The sequence below is a fragment of the Strix uralensis genome, chromosome 4 (genome assembly GCF_047716275.1).
Source record: "Strix uralensis isolate ZFMK-TIS-50842 chromosome 4, bStrUra1, whole genome shotgun sequence".
Classification (NCBI taxonomy): Eukaryota; Metazoa; Chordata; class Aves; order Strigiformes; family Strigidae; genus Strix; species Strix uralensis.
In genome coordinates, this window is record NC_133975.1 from 92,895,797 (window position 1) to 92,908,520 (window position 12,724).

Here is a 12,724-nt window from a genome sequence, read left to right on the forward strand (position 1 = left end):
GAAAACAAACAATGTTAAAATGTCTCCTAGACAAGGGTAGAAAGCATACTCCCCGGTCTGCGCAATGTTAGCTTCTGTAGCCAGATGATGTTTCTGCCATTGTCTGCTGCTTGTACGTGATTATGTATTGTGAAACATGAGGCGCTGCTCATCATTTTGCTTCCCAAACTCCAAACAGGTGAAGTACAACAAGCGTTTGTTCTGGCTGAAAGGAAGAGCTACACTTTGCTGTTACAACAGGATTTAGTCATAGAGTGGTGTTTTGGTTTGGTTTGGGTTTTTTTGCCCAATGAAAATTGAGATAAGCATTTCAACCTTATCAATATCTGATGTGCTTCATGGGAGGCACTGATTGCCTAACATAACAGAGAAGGAAACAATCCAGTTAATGGAATCTGTCTTTTCGGTCTTTAGGGCAAATTAAACTAATGTTTGCCTTTGTATGCCTTTGACTTCAGTTTTAGTCGTTATATGTTCAGTTATTTAAGCTTTCTTTACATCTTAGGTAGTTTGTGAACAGCTGTGAATATTCTTTCTGTATTGATTTAAATAGTTATTGACCTATTGCTCCTGTCTATTCAGGAATTTAGAAAAGCAAATGCACTAATGGTAGTATAGAAGAGTTTGCCATGAATGTCCAATCGAGACAGTGTTGCATCAAATGATACCTTTGGTTGTGAAAGAAAAAAAAAACTTTACCAGTACTACCTGTGGCTACTATTTTGCTCTTCACCTGCATGTGTCTCACTTGTTCTCTGCACCGTGACAGGAAAAGATTGGGTGTGGTAATTAGACTACTGACCTGGGACTCATCAGAGAAACCTGGTTATGCATCAGATACATTCTGTAGTCATGGGTAAGTCACTTCTCTGGGCTCCTGTTTCCACTCATCTTGAGCTTCCCTGGTAAAAAGTTCTGCTTAGAAGCCAGGAACTATTGTGAAAGAAATGCAAACTAGAGTGAGCAGTGCAAAAATTACTTCTATATTTCACTCTGTAAAGCAATACATGTTAGAAGGGAAACTGCCCTGCTGTTCTGGAGAAAAAAAAAAAAAAAAAAGCTACGGTAATGTGTGTACTGAAAGATCTGAGCCTGGATGAAGGTAAACACGTGGCAACGTGCATGTTGGGGAAGAATGTTTGGCATTTTCATGTTGCTTGCCATGTTTCACTGAATGAGAGTCTAATCTGTGAACGCTGTCTAAATGTCATTTTATATTCTGAAAGTTTTGTTGATTGTGAACAAACTGGAGTATTAGAGCAATCTACAGGGGGAGCAATGACGAAGCAGCTTCTTTATTTCCTGCCTTAAGAGGAGTAGCGCGCCTGCATTTGCCAGCACACTGTGTTTTTTATTCGCACACCAAGGCAACAGAGGAAGCCATATTCCAGTAGACGAACTGAACATTTTTAGACACCTCAGCAGTATGTGTTCTTGTGAAAGTAAATTTCAGCTTTCTTGTGGAAATAAATTTCAGGTGTTTGGTAAAAAGCCAACAGTACAGAGATGACCTGAGGATTTGTATCTAATACAAATCCTTTCTCCCTTCCCTGTTTTTCCACTTTTTCTTCAGAAAAAGCTGTGAAAAAAGGCGGACACAGAAAACCATGCTTTCCTCTGGTACAAGTGGTTCCTTAAAAACAAAAAGCTTTTAGTTTGTTTTTCTTTAGAGAGAAGGGCTACGAGGCCTGATCAGGCTGGGGAGGCCGGCACTGAACTCGGGGCACCAAACCGGAGAGTTTTGCCCGGTGTTGAACGCGACAGAATTTTGCAGGGCTTGGCTGCCAAATCAGTGCTGCAAACTCTCTCCCCGCCCCTTACTCGTTGGGGATTTCCCCTCCTTCCCTGCAAGCAGCAGCCGAAGCCAAGCGCAGAAGGTCAAGCCAAGATCTGTGAAAAAGGGCAGGGGGGCCAGCCTGGTGCCAGGAGGAGACGCTGAGGGGAGGGGGGGAGGGAGGAGGAGGAAGGCGGGAGGAGGAGGAGTTGAGGAGCCTGGGCCCGGGAGCCTCCCCACTTACCGCACTAGGAAGTGACGCTTTCCCTGAGTCCCGGAGAGAAAGAAACAAAGTTTGGTGGTTCCCCCCCCCCCCCCCCTCCCCCAACTCCTTCTTCTTTTTCCCCCGCTTTGCTCCTTGCCGCTCCGCGGGCGCCCGCCGCCGTCCGTGCCTCGCTTCGCAGGTGAGCAAGCACGTTTTCTTCCCTCCCCTGTTTTCCGCGGGTTTAGTTGTGTGGGGTTTTTTTTTTTTTTTTTTTTTTTTCTTCCCCCCCCGCACGATTTGCTTCCGTTTTCCTGCCATTTTGGACAGGGGCTGTCTTTCCTGGGGGCTTTATTTTGTTTGTGGGGGCGGGGGTGTATGCTTTGTTTGTGGGTGCTGGGTGCAGGATGAGGAGGAGAAGTACCTGTGGAGGTGACGGGGGCAGCTGGCTGGGCGCCGGGGCAGCCCTGCGGCGGGGGGCCAGGCTCGGCTGCCCAACCGTTTCCTCCTGCTTTACCGTGAATCGTTACGCGGGCTGCGGAGGGGGTCACTCCGCTGCTGCCTGACTGCAGCCGCGCGTTAAGGATGTATCTGTGTCCGGGTGAGCAGCCCGCCGATGGGATTTTGGGGGGGGGGTGGCGGGGAGCGCGGGTTGGGGTTGAGTGGTTTTGGGGTTTTGTTTTTTTTTTTTTTGAGGGGGGGCTTTTCCTTTTGCTTGCTGGGGCCGCTCCGCGTGTGCGGAGGGCTGCGGGGGAGCGCAGCGCAGCTCCGCCGCTCCTCAGCGCGCAGGCAGCCGCGGCTGGCAGGGGCTGGGTTTCTCTGCCTGGATTTACGCAGTGGAGCGGGGGGGGGGGGGGGGGGGGGGCGTGCGGGGAAGAATTTATTAGATAATTTCTCAAAATCCCGTGCTCTCAAATGTGCAGCTCTTTCTCTGGCAGCAGCTGCAAAGGACTGATTCTTTGCAGTTTACCAGTAAAAGCTGACAATACACCCACGCACGTATGTGAGTCTTATATAATACTTACGGGTTTTTTTTTTTTTTTTTGAACAGGCATAAGCAGGATTTATTTTTGGTTTGTAAAGTCTTGTGTGGTTGCATCGTGAAGAATTAGAGAAATACTCTCTTTGCTTAACAGAGATTTACTTGGAATCCTCTTTAAAACAGCTTCTTTTTTATAATACTTTGATTTCACCCTGACTACATGTTTTGAGTGCAGTGTGCAGGCCGTCTATGCTGGAGCAAGCCGTAAGCAGTTAAGGGAGGGGAAGAGAGAAAAGAAATGTCCTAATGCGGAGACTGATAGTAGGTTGTTTAGAGGGCGAGACTGCAGTTCCAAGCAGCAACAGCAGCAGCTTTATGACTGTGTGTAATTACAGAGTGATTGCATAGGACAGCATTGTTGGACCGAATACGTATACACAGGCTATTGTGCAAGATTTCTGTACCGAACAAAACCTTTTTTTTTGCATTGCAAATGCTGAAAAGAGAATGTGTTCTGCGTTCAACTGCCACGTTCCTCTTGGACTTCACCGAAGAATTAGCAGGGGAGGGGAAAGGAGAAGTGGAGCGAGGCTGATCGTAGAAGTCAGACCTGAAATACTCAGCAGAAACGCCACCAATAGTCTCTGAAATCACAGAAGAAATGGAAAGCTCGTTGAATCTGTGGGTTCATGTTTCTGAAGTGATTATGCAGCAGGTGAAAATCAGGCAGGTCTGCTAACAGTCCTGCAGGTTTAGTGTAATTCTTGCTCTGGTTTAATTTCTTATGTGGGAAAAACGCCTGTGTAAAAATAAGCAACTGCAGTTCAGCTAGCTTGCTTGGAAGTGGAGAGCAGAGCACCGGGGAGAGTTTCTGTGTCAGGCCACAAAAAATTAAGAGGTTGAAAGGAGTGCTAGACTAGACATAAGTTTTGAGCATGCTGTTGAAACTGTAGGTGAGTTGCATCTTGCTCGGTGATCTTGCAGGCAGCATTGGCTGAGGGATAGGACAAGGCATTGGGAGTGTGCTACTTGAGACTGTGTTAGCAAGTCTTTTAACTAAGACTTTGAAGGACCATCAAAATTATGCCGAAATTCTTGTGGATACAACTTAAGGTACCTAAGATTTGTTTTTCAGAGATGCTGGTTACCTGTAATTTTTATCTGTTTAGTTCTGAAGTACTTGGAATTCATGAAATACCAGATCCAAAAGATTTCAGACCTGGTACTCAGAATTGGCCTTTCTGAGATTAAAGACAGTTTTCTAGAAGTGTTACCTTTAACCGTCATTGCTGATGTCTTAATGCTGTGAAGGCTTGTAAAGTGTTTTGGGCATGGTGATAGAAAGTACTGTAAAAATGGAAAGCTGCTTTAAAATTTCTTGGTGTTCAACTAGAAAATATTATTTTAGTTGAACACACTGATAATCTTATTACTGGTAGTTTCCTCAGGTTGTCAACTAAATGCTTAATTTAAAATGTATGTAGCTTTGTTTATGAAGAATGTAGTGATGTGCTGAAGATGTTTGGTTTGTTGTTGTTTTTTTAGCAGGTGGCTAATTAACCACAACTCTAGGCCTATCATTTGACAAACTTATTCTCACAGTGATCCTTCTGTAAGTTTATTGGAGCATTTTATTTTAAGACAAAATAAGCAAAGATACATTAATCTGTGCATTACTATGATGATCTATTTGTAGATTTTTCTTTTAATTGTTCTTTGCATCTTGACTGACTTGTGAATCTGTGTTACACTGGGTGTTTTAATGTCAAAATTGCTTCTGGGGAAAAACAGAAACAGAGCTGAAAGATTCTTTGAATCATTTGTGGTAGTGAAACAATATAGGCATTCCTTATGCGAAGTCTTTTGCTTTTCACAGCCTAGATGGTGGGAGAAAATTGTTTTAGGGCAGGATTCTTCAGGCTTATATACAAAGGAGTAGGTAACTTTCATGTCCACGAGTAGTCCTGTGGTACTCAGTGGAATTAGTCATAGATAGACATTTGCGTGTATATTAGCAAAAGGAGGTGTAGCCTTGCTAGCCTTTAACCCATTCAGGCGCATGAGAGTAGCGGTGATAGGAAATGATGAGTGCTGCAGCACAGTACGAGCCTTTTGAGAGCCGACATAACCATTCCAGATGTTAATTTATTCCTTTGCATTTTCACTCGTATTATCACCTGTAAGTGGTACCTGCAGAACCGCAGGAGATATTTTCAAGCCTGGCATCCCTCTCATAATGCTATTCTGTCAAGCGGCCAGGCAGTCCCTTAAGTTGCCCCTGACAAGGACCTGCAGCCTTTCTTTGGCAATGGCCACCTTGGTGATGGTGGGTAGCAGCAGCAGCAGTGTGTGTGTGTGGGCATGTGCCAGCATGTAAGGGGACAAGGGCGACTGCCAGGAATCTGGACGGGAGTCTGTCTAGCCCGTGGTCCTGTTTCCGAAAGTGGATGTGTTTTCTATATGCTTAGCAGTTCTTGAGTTTCTACTCAAGAAACTCACCTAGTTTTCCCTCGAGCTCAGGTAAACATTTAGCAGCCATTTTTTTAACCTGTCATGGAATGAGGATGTTGAAGGGACTTGTATTAGGGATAAGAGCTGATTTGGTTTTGTTGTTTCACCTTTTCTTAAAAAATCCCAGTTGTGTTCCTTATTTTTCTGAGGCATTGCATAACATCTTAGTATTGGTTGCAGTGAATTGTAATTTATGCTAAAATGAAGTGTCGTGAATATGCATATTGTCTCCAGTGCAGTTACTAGTGCACTACTGCAGTGCAGTTCTAAGTGACATAAAGCGAGAAATAAAACACTGAGTGTTCATCATAAAAGGGAGGGTGAGGGAGGCAGGAGCTCTGGTGGTGAGGTTTTGCAACGCACGTCCAAAAAGCTAGCAAATTCTGGCACAGGCAAGCCAAGGCTTATGAGTCAGCTCCAAATGGAAGAGTTGTCACTGAGCAATTTGTAAATAGGAGGATGTACTGCTAATTCAAGGAAATATCATCATTAGGACCTCCCCTAATAATTGGAAGTGTGGCACAGAGTTGTCTGTCAGACGGGAGTTGTTCATGCTTTGAATCACGTGTTGCCTTCGGTGTGATTTTGGCATTCAAACCAAGAAATCCTTGTGCGATATGTAGGTCCCTGAAGGAGGTAGTTGCTCAAGTAATAATTTAAGTTTTTGTAACTGCATACCAGCAACTTGCATTCCTCATGGAAGCTCCTTGGCAGCTCCAGCAGCTCCCAGTGCACAAGTGGCATGTGTTTCCAGCTTGAGGCTGCTCAATAAGCACTTCACAACGTTTTGTGTAACTTCTGTTTCTCAATGGTCTCCAACTGCAGCCCTTATCACGTGCTCTGCTGATCAATTCTAGCGACTGAAAAGCACACAGAATGTTACAAGAAAAAGTTACAGGCTTCGCACTGGGGAAAAATGTGACTGTATGCATTTTGAATGCAGCCAGCATTCAAGTATTCGGGAGCAAACGATTGAATGGGGATGCAGAGATGAATCTTGGTAATTAATTCTTTGCTTTTCTGGCTGTGTTGATGCTTTTTATCACATTTGGTGCAACTGACAACCACCTGATAAGCCAGCTGAAGTAATATATTTGTTTATATGGAAGACCTACAGATATTCTTTGAAATTTACAGCTTTCAAAAATGTTCTTTTTATGTATGAGTAAATTACATTAATGCTTCTTGTTGCATTGACAGCAGGTGTTGATCAAGAAGTTAAACTCTGGGAAAAGCTAGATTTGGAGGTGATGACAAAGGCTTCAGTGGGTTTTTTGTTTTTTTTTCTTAAAGGCATCTTGAAAGGCCTACAGCAGAACATGGAACATTGCTTTCTTTTTTAGTCTTTAGTTTTTGAAACTGAATTTTAAAGTTCTGTGTAGTTTGACTTAAATATTGGTAAAGATTGAAACAAGTTAAATGCTGTTAATGACTGAAGTAGTAAACTGAGAAACAGTTCTAATATCCTTTTTACTAAAATTGTTACTGATTCATTACATGTTCAGCATTGGGATATAAAGAGATAGGAAATGGAATCAAGTCAAGTATTCACATTTTATTTCTTCTTTACTGTAGATTATATTCTTAGATGAAAATTGGTTCTCAGTTGCTTGACTTTCTCCATCATAGCTTACTAATAGGAGAGGTTATAGTGCAATAATATATATTGGTATATCCTCTTGTCATTTATTTTGGGAAGATTAATTAAATGTATACGCACACTATTCTGTTATACACCCTTAAGTTTCTCATTCTATAACTCAGTTTCCCTGAGAACAAATGTTTCTTTATCTTGAGATGCTAGAGTACTGTTTGTGAAGGTTTTTTTATTTTTTAAAAAATTTCTTGAAATTTTTTTGTTTTACTGTTTGTACTATTATTTCAAGCTTGAATATTATGCTAAATTTTGGGTTTTATCTTAATTTATTGTTTTTAATAATGCTGCTTTTGGTATTTCCAGAGCTATAGTGACCAAAACATGCATGACTTGTGACTGCAAGGATTGTTCTTGTCTTTTTTTATCAAGGGCTTTTAACTGGACTTTTTGAAATACTGGTTTGGCTTTGCAGTCTGGTTGTGGTACAGTGTTGTATGGTTGACTTCCAGCTACCAGATCGGCTGCATCCCTTCAGCATGGGTAAACTAGAATCTGTTCTCTGAAGCTACATGTTGCGGGGCAGTAGGCCTGTTGAGATGCTTGTCACCTTGTCTGCTGTGAACTTCTGCATCTGTCTCTTAGTAATCTGTCATAAATTACATTATTGTTTAGAGTTTTATAGTAATGAAGTCAACTATTATTGGAGTTTCATAATATTCTTAATTGTTCAGATTCTTGGTCCTGAATAGTCACCTTAGACACAGTGAAAATTAAAGTAAAATGAAGTGCCATACATTAAAAATACTCTTCGCATTTGACTGGATGGTTTCCAATTAACTGTCTTACTTTCAGGCTTTATTTTTTCCTACATAATGTATTGTTCATTCTTTCGAGCGCTTCCTGAAAGAAGAGTTTGCTGTGTTTGTGCAAAATTACTACACTTGGGTGGAGAAGAATTTAGGAAAGTATTTTCCTATTTTGAATTTGGTTTTTTACCATTTGAGAACAAAATCGCAGCACTGCCAAATTCCTGGTGAGAGGAGAGAGAGCCACAGCTGTAAGGCATTCTGATTGCTTTAGGAAATTCCAGTGATGACAGTTTAGGATGCCAAATACTCATGTATGTGAAACTGGTAGGGAAATCTGACTGCCCCTATGGTTTAGTTTGATACTGTGACTTAGAAAATTCTGCGTTGAATTATTCTCTTAAAATCTTTTTTTGACAAGCTCTAGATGTTATCCTGTATGAGACATGCTAAATTTGGAATATTTATATCTTTATTATATCGAATTAACATTATGAATTTATTTGGATTTTTTAATTGGAAAGCTATTATCTTTTCACATTTTTAGAAAAGATAAGTATTTTTTCAAGTCTGTTTCATGAATAAATCATGTAGTCTTTCTACAACAGTATTTGTTTAAATGAAGATGTTCCAAGGGATGTTGAGATGCCTGGGGAGAAGTAAATGAATAAATGAAAGCTAGGAGTTGAAAGGTATTACTGTACCATTGGCCATTCTTATTATTAAGAGTTTAAGCTGCACTCCTTGAATATTTGGAAAGTTTTGCACACAGAGGGTATTATTGCAAGTAAATAATTGTGCTAAACTGTTGCATTTGATTATGGGCTTCGTTTTTTCTGATTTAATTTCAGTATTGAAGTGGTCTTTGTTACCATGATTTTCTAAATACATGCAAGAATGCAAAGTATGTTTAAGACATTTCTTCTTTACTATTGAAGTATGAGAATTACTCCTTGGTGGTTTTTTGTTTTAATGCTCTTTCTTTGGCAAAAAGTATTGCCATACTTTGGCAAAAGTATTGCCAAAATGAAGTATTTCAGGTATGGTACTAGCTGACTTATTTTGCCATTACCACTTTCTTTCTATAGAAAATGTACTATAACTTTTTCTGTAGAAAAATCTGATCTGTAATAAAAATGCTCTTTTATTGTCTAAGAATATGAAAAGAAGAACGTGGAACTCCTTATAAATAATTCATTTTAATTTTGAATTTGAGATGCAAAGAATAAACATTTGAAGTACTGAGATATTAAAAACCTAGGAAGTTTGGTATACATTATACTGTGCTTAGGTTTTATAGTTGTTAATGGTGAATTATGGGCTGCCTTGCAAGAAGCTTCGTTGAAGTTAATGATGATATTTTTTTCTTTAAAGAATGAACAAAGCCTATCTGAGGTTTTTCATTTGCAATATAAATAAACCTAGTTACCTTACATTTACACAGGAAATTAAAATACAGGGAGCTTTGTTAGCAAAATAAATAATATGCAGATTTGAATCCTTGATTTGTGCAGTTTTTCTCTACACCTAGTAGAGCTCTTAAATAATAATAATTGGTATTGATATAAATTGCACACTGAAAGATTTGAATTCCTCATTCAGGTAATCTCTCCTAGCGTTTTAAAATGAGCTAGACTGCCTGTGCACACATGTATGCCAAGATGCAGGCTTTTGTTTGTTTGTCTAAGAATGACATAAGCATATATTTGTTAATTGTAAAGCACAGGAGACAAAAGAAACTCGGGCAACCTGGTCATAAAGAAGCAAGGCATCTCTCCAACACGGGCAATAGAGCAAGGTTAGAGACTTTTCACTGGACTTCAGGTTGCACTGCTGCTTTTTAGCGAGTTTATGGATTTCTCCACAAGGCACCTCTGTCAGAGGTATCATTAGGCAAGTATGAGACCAAAGGCAATGGCCCAAATACTTGTCAACATCAACAATTGCTTGACCAGGTGTACTTGGATATTTAGTTAAAGGTACAGTGTATTTACTATTTGGAGTTGATGTTAAAACAGCCATGTTAGCAAGATGCTGCTTCTTTTGTGCTGACTATATATTTGGGTGACATTGAATTGGCTTTTACTTTTTTTTAAATGGAAGTGTTTTGTTTTGTGTTTTTCCCCAGTGGTGATAAATCTCAAATCAATAATCTGCTCCAATCCTGACCAGCAATATTCTGTTGTTATAGTACTGTGAAGTTGCTGTTGATGTTTGCGGAAGAATGAGTTTTAGATGAAAGGGCAAAACTTCTTGGTTTTAAAAAACAATCCTCAACCAAACTAACATTCTCATGCACATACAAAATAAAAGAGGGCCAAGGTAGGAAGATATTTAGATTTATAAGATTTTAATGCTTCCTTCGTGAAAGGTATTGGCATTTAAAACTATACTTGGATTTGGATCTCAAATTGTAAATGCTCACTTCAGTCTGTCTGCTATGGTAGTAGTATATTTCAAGGACTGCATGACAAAAAGCAAACAAGAAAACTCAGTATTTGAACCGGTTCACATGTTGCTCAGCTAAAGGGCAGAGATGACACTGTTTGCAGCAACTCTCTGGTGTCTAATACAGAAAGGTAATTTCTTAAAAAGTATCTGGTTTTCTGTAGTCCCTTGTCAGAAATTGGAACACAAATCTGCTGAGGAGGGTTTGTGAGAATAATTCAAATCTGTGTAAGGTGGTTTGCTTCTGTTCCTCACATCATGAGCATTAATAAAAAAGACTGCATCTGCACTGTAATTTTCTGGCTACATGGTATAGATAAGTCTACTGTTTTACTCTGTTTTGTGTTTTGAGCCAATATGGTTTTACTGCAGATTTTTACCATTTTAGTTTGAATAATACATAACAAAGGTGCAGGATACACTTAGACCTTTAGAGGCCTAAGTGATCTATACATGTCCCTTTTGTCAAAAGCAAATTTAAGGGTCTGATTTGCTAGTGGAGGTTGCAGTGCTGTGACTGGGTCTGTACCAGCAGTTCTTCTGGAGGTCTGTTTCATGAATACAGCCTAGAAATTGAAGTTAGGGGGAGCTTTCTAATGCATTAGTTGCGTTAAAACGTTTAAGAAGTCACATCCATACTCTTACCAAGAAGTCAGAAGCTTTGTTTAGCCTTTAAAAGCCTTAAGTAAAATCTTGCTCTTAATCTCTTTTATTAGCCTGAAGTGCTTTTAGTGTTCTATCTCCGACTTAACTGGTGTTAATATTCGGGGGGGCAAAAGTGTTTGTATTTATGATTTCATTGAGCCTTTTATTCATATGTAGCCACAAGAAGCTGCTTATACTGAAATTAAAATGGTCAGCAACAAGGAGCAGGTACCTTGAGCTTAGAGGAAGTCTTGTTCTTTGCCCTGACCCAGAAGCCCATTAGGTCTTCCAGTCATGGAATTTCCTGCATCTGATATGAGTCTACACTTATATTTACAAACTGTTAAGACAACTATGGGACAACTAAGACCAAAGACAGACTTGAAAGAGAAGGCAACAAAATGCTATACAGGGAGGAAGTGTTTTCTGGTGCCCTAAGACATATAACAAAACTTTTCCCAGCCTTCTCCCTTTCTTGCAATGTCACTGGTGACAAATAATTTACATTGTGCCTTGTTATCATCCTCGTTTTAAGGTGAGGTAAATGCCTTCAAGGAAGAGGCTATAGAACCATATGGAGAGTGGGAATGGAGATTTTTGCCCCACCCAAGGGAACTGATTGTTGGGGGATCAGTTAGGGGAAGGTGTGATATGCGAGTCTGACTTTGCATCTCCATGGCTGGGTCAGTGTTTTGTCAGCAGGCTTTGTACAGAAGGTCACACCCTCTCACACCTACTGTGTTTGAGAAGGAGCTGGCTTTGTTGTTCGGAAATAGTTATGGACACCCTCTGTGGACCTCCAGCAGATAGAGGCATTTAAGCCTTAGGTAGAATAGCAGTTTTTTAAATTCAAATGCAGATACATGTTTGCCTGTATGATGCATCCTCTACCGGCCCTTGTGACTGGCTTCCCCCCCCATCCTGATTAAAAGGCTGACTTTTGGTTCTCTGCGAGATGCTTAATTGCTTCATGTTTGTTCTAGATATCCAAGACGTGGAACTGAGGCTGCTGGATGCACTCTAGAAACGAGACACTAATTTCTGTGTGGAGCAGATTGAGTAAAGTTTCCTTAGTCGGGTTAATTACTTGGCTTTAAATGAGATTGTCGGCGAACAAAATTATCTCTGTGGTTCTGTGCACTTAGGTGATTTTAGTCTGGCTCTTATGTGGAGTTATTGCGTTCTTTTGTGTTTCTCAGTTGGGTAGCTTTGGTAGTGTCATCGAAAAGGTCAAAGATGGAAGAAACCAAAGTGGAGGATCAACTTTGGGTTTTGGAACATGGTTCCAAGGCATTTTTCCCTGGTGGTTATACATACATCTGTCAGCTGCTCTATTATGTTTTTTATTGTGAAGATGAACAGAACTACTCAATTTTGCTGTGTGCTAAAATGTATTTTAAGATGACAGTTCTTTCTGAGTGACTTGATTTATGAGAGAAAAGTACAGTTTGGAGGTGGAAGGATATTCTGTGTTCAGTGACAGCTATAACTGAGTTATTGTAAGTGACAGAACTTGCTTGGGAAAGTGCTCTAGATTAAGTGTAGGATGCCTGGCTGTTTACAAGTAACCATCTGAGCCGTACAGTTTGGATGCATGGAGGGAATGTGAAAATCTATTGACATCTTTAGTTACTCAACTGGTTTATTTTTGGGAGCTCATGAATTGGCAGGACATAGTGACCCTGTCTGAAGGGGAAAAGTGACTTTGAATGCAGGAAACTTGGTGAATATTCTGTCAAGTTACTTGCTACTATTTCTT

The 12,724-nt window shown here is 40.3% G+C and overlaps 1 protein-coding gene across 3 annotated transcripts in view; it reads left to right on the forward strand.

Moving 5' to 3' along the window:
- The first annotated feature begins 2,098 nt into the window (after positions 1-2,098).
- Positions 2,099-12,724, forward strand: part of MIDEAS (mitotic deacetylase associated SANT domain protein) — a 57,460-nt gene continuing 46,834 nt past the window's right edge. For 2 of the 3 annotated variants that reach the window (XM_074867908.1, XM_074867910.1), the window contains exon 1: positions 2,099-2,178. The gene's annotated coding sequence lies outside the window, so the exon portion shown is untranslated. Of the gene's footprint in view, positions 2,179-2,498; positions 2,578-12,724 lie in introns of those variants that run through there. The other variant, XM_074867909.1, reaches the window with a different exon arrangement.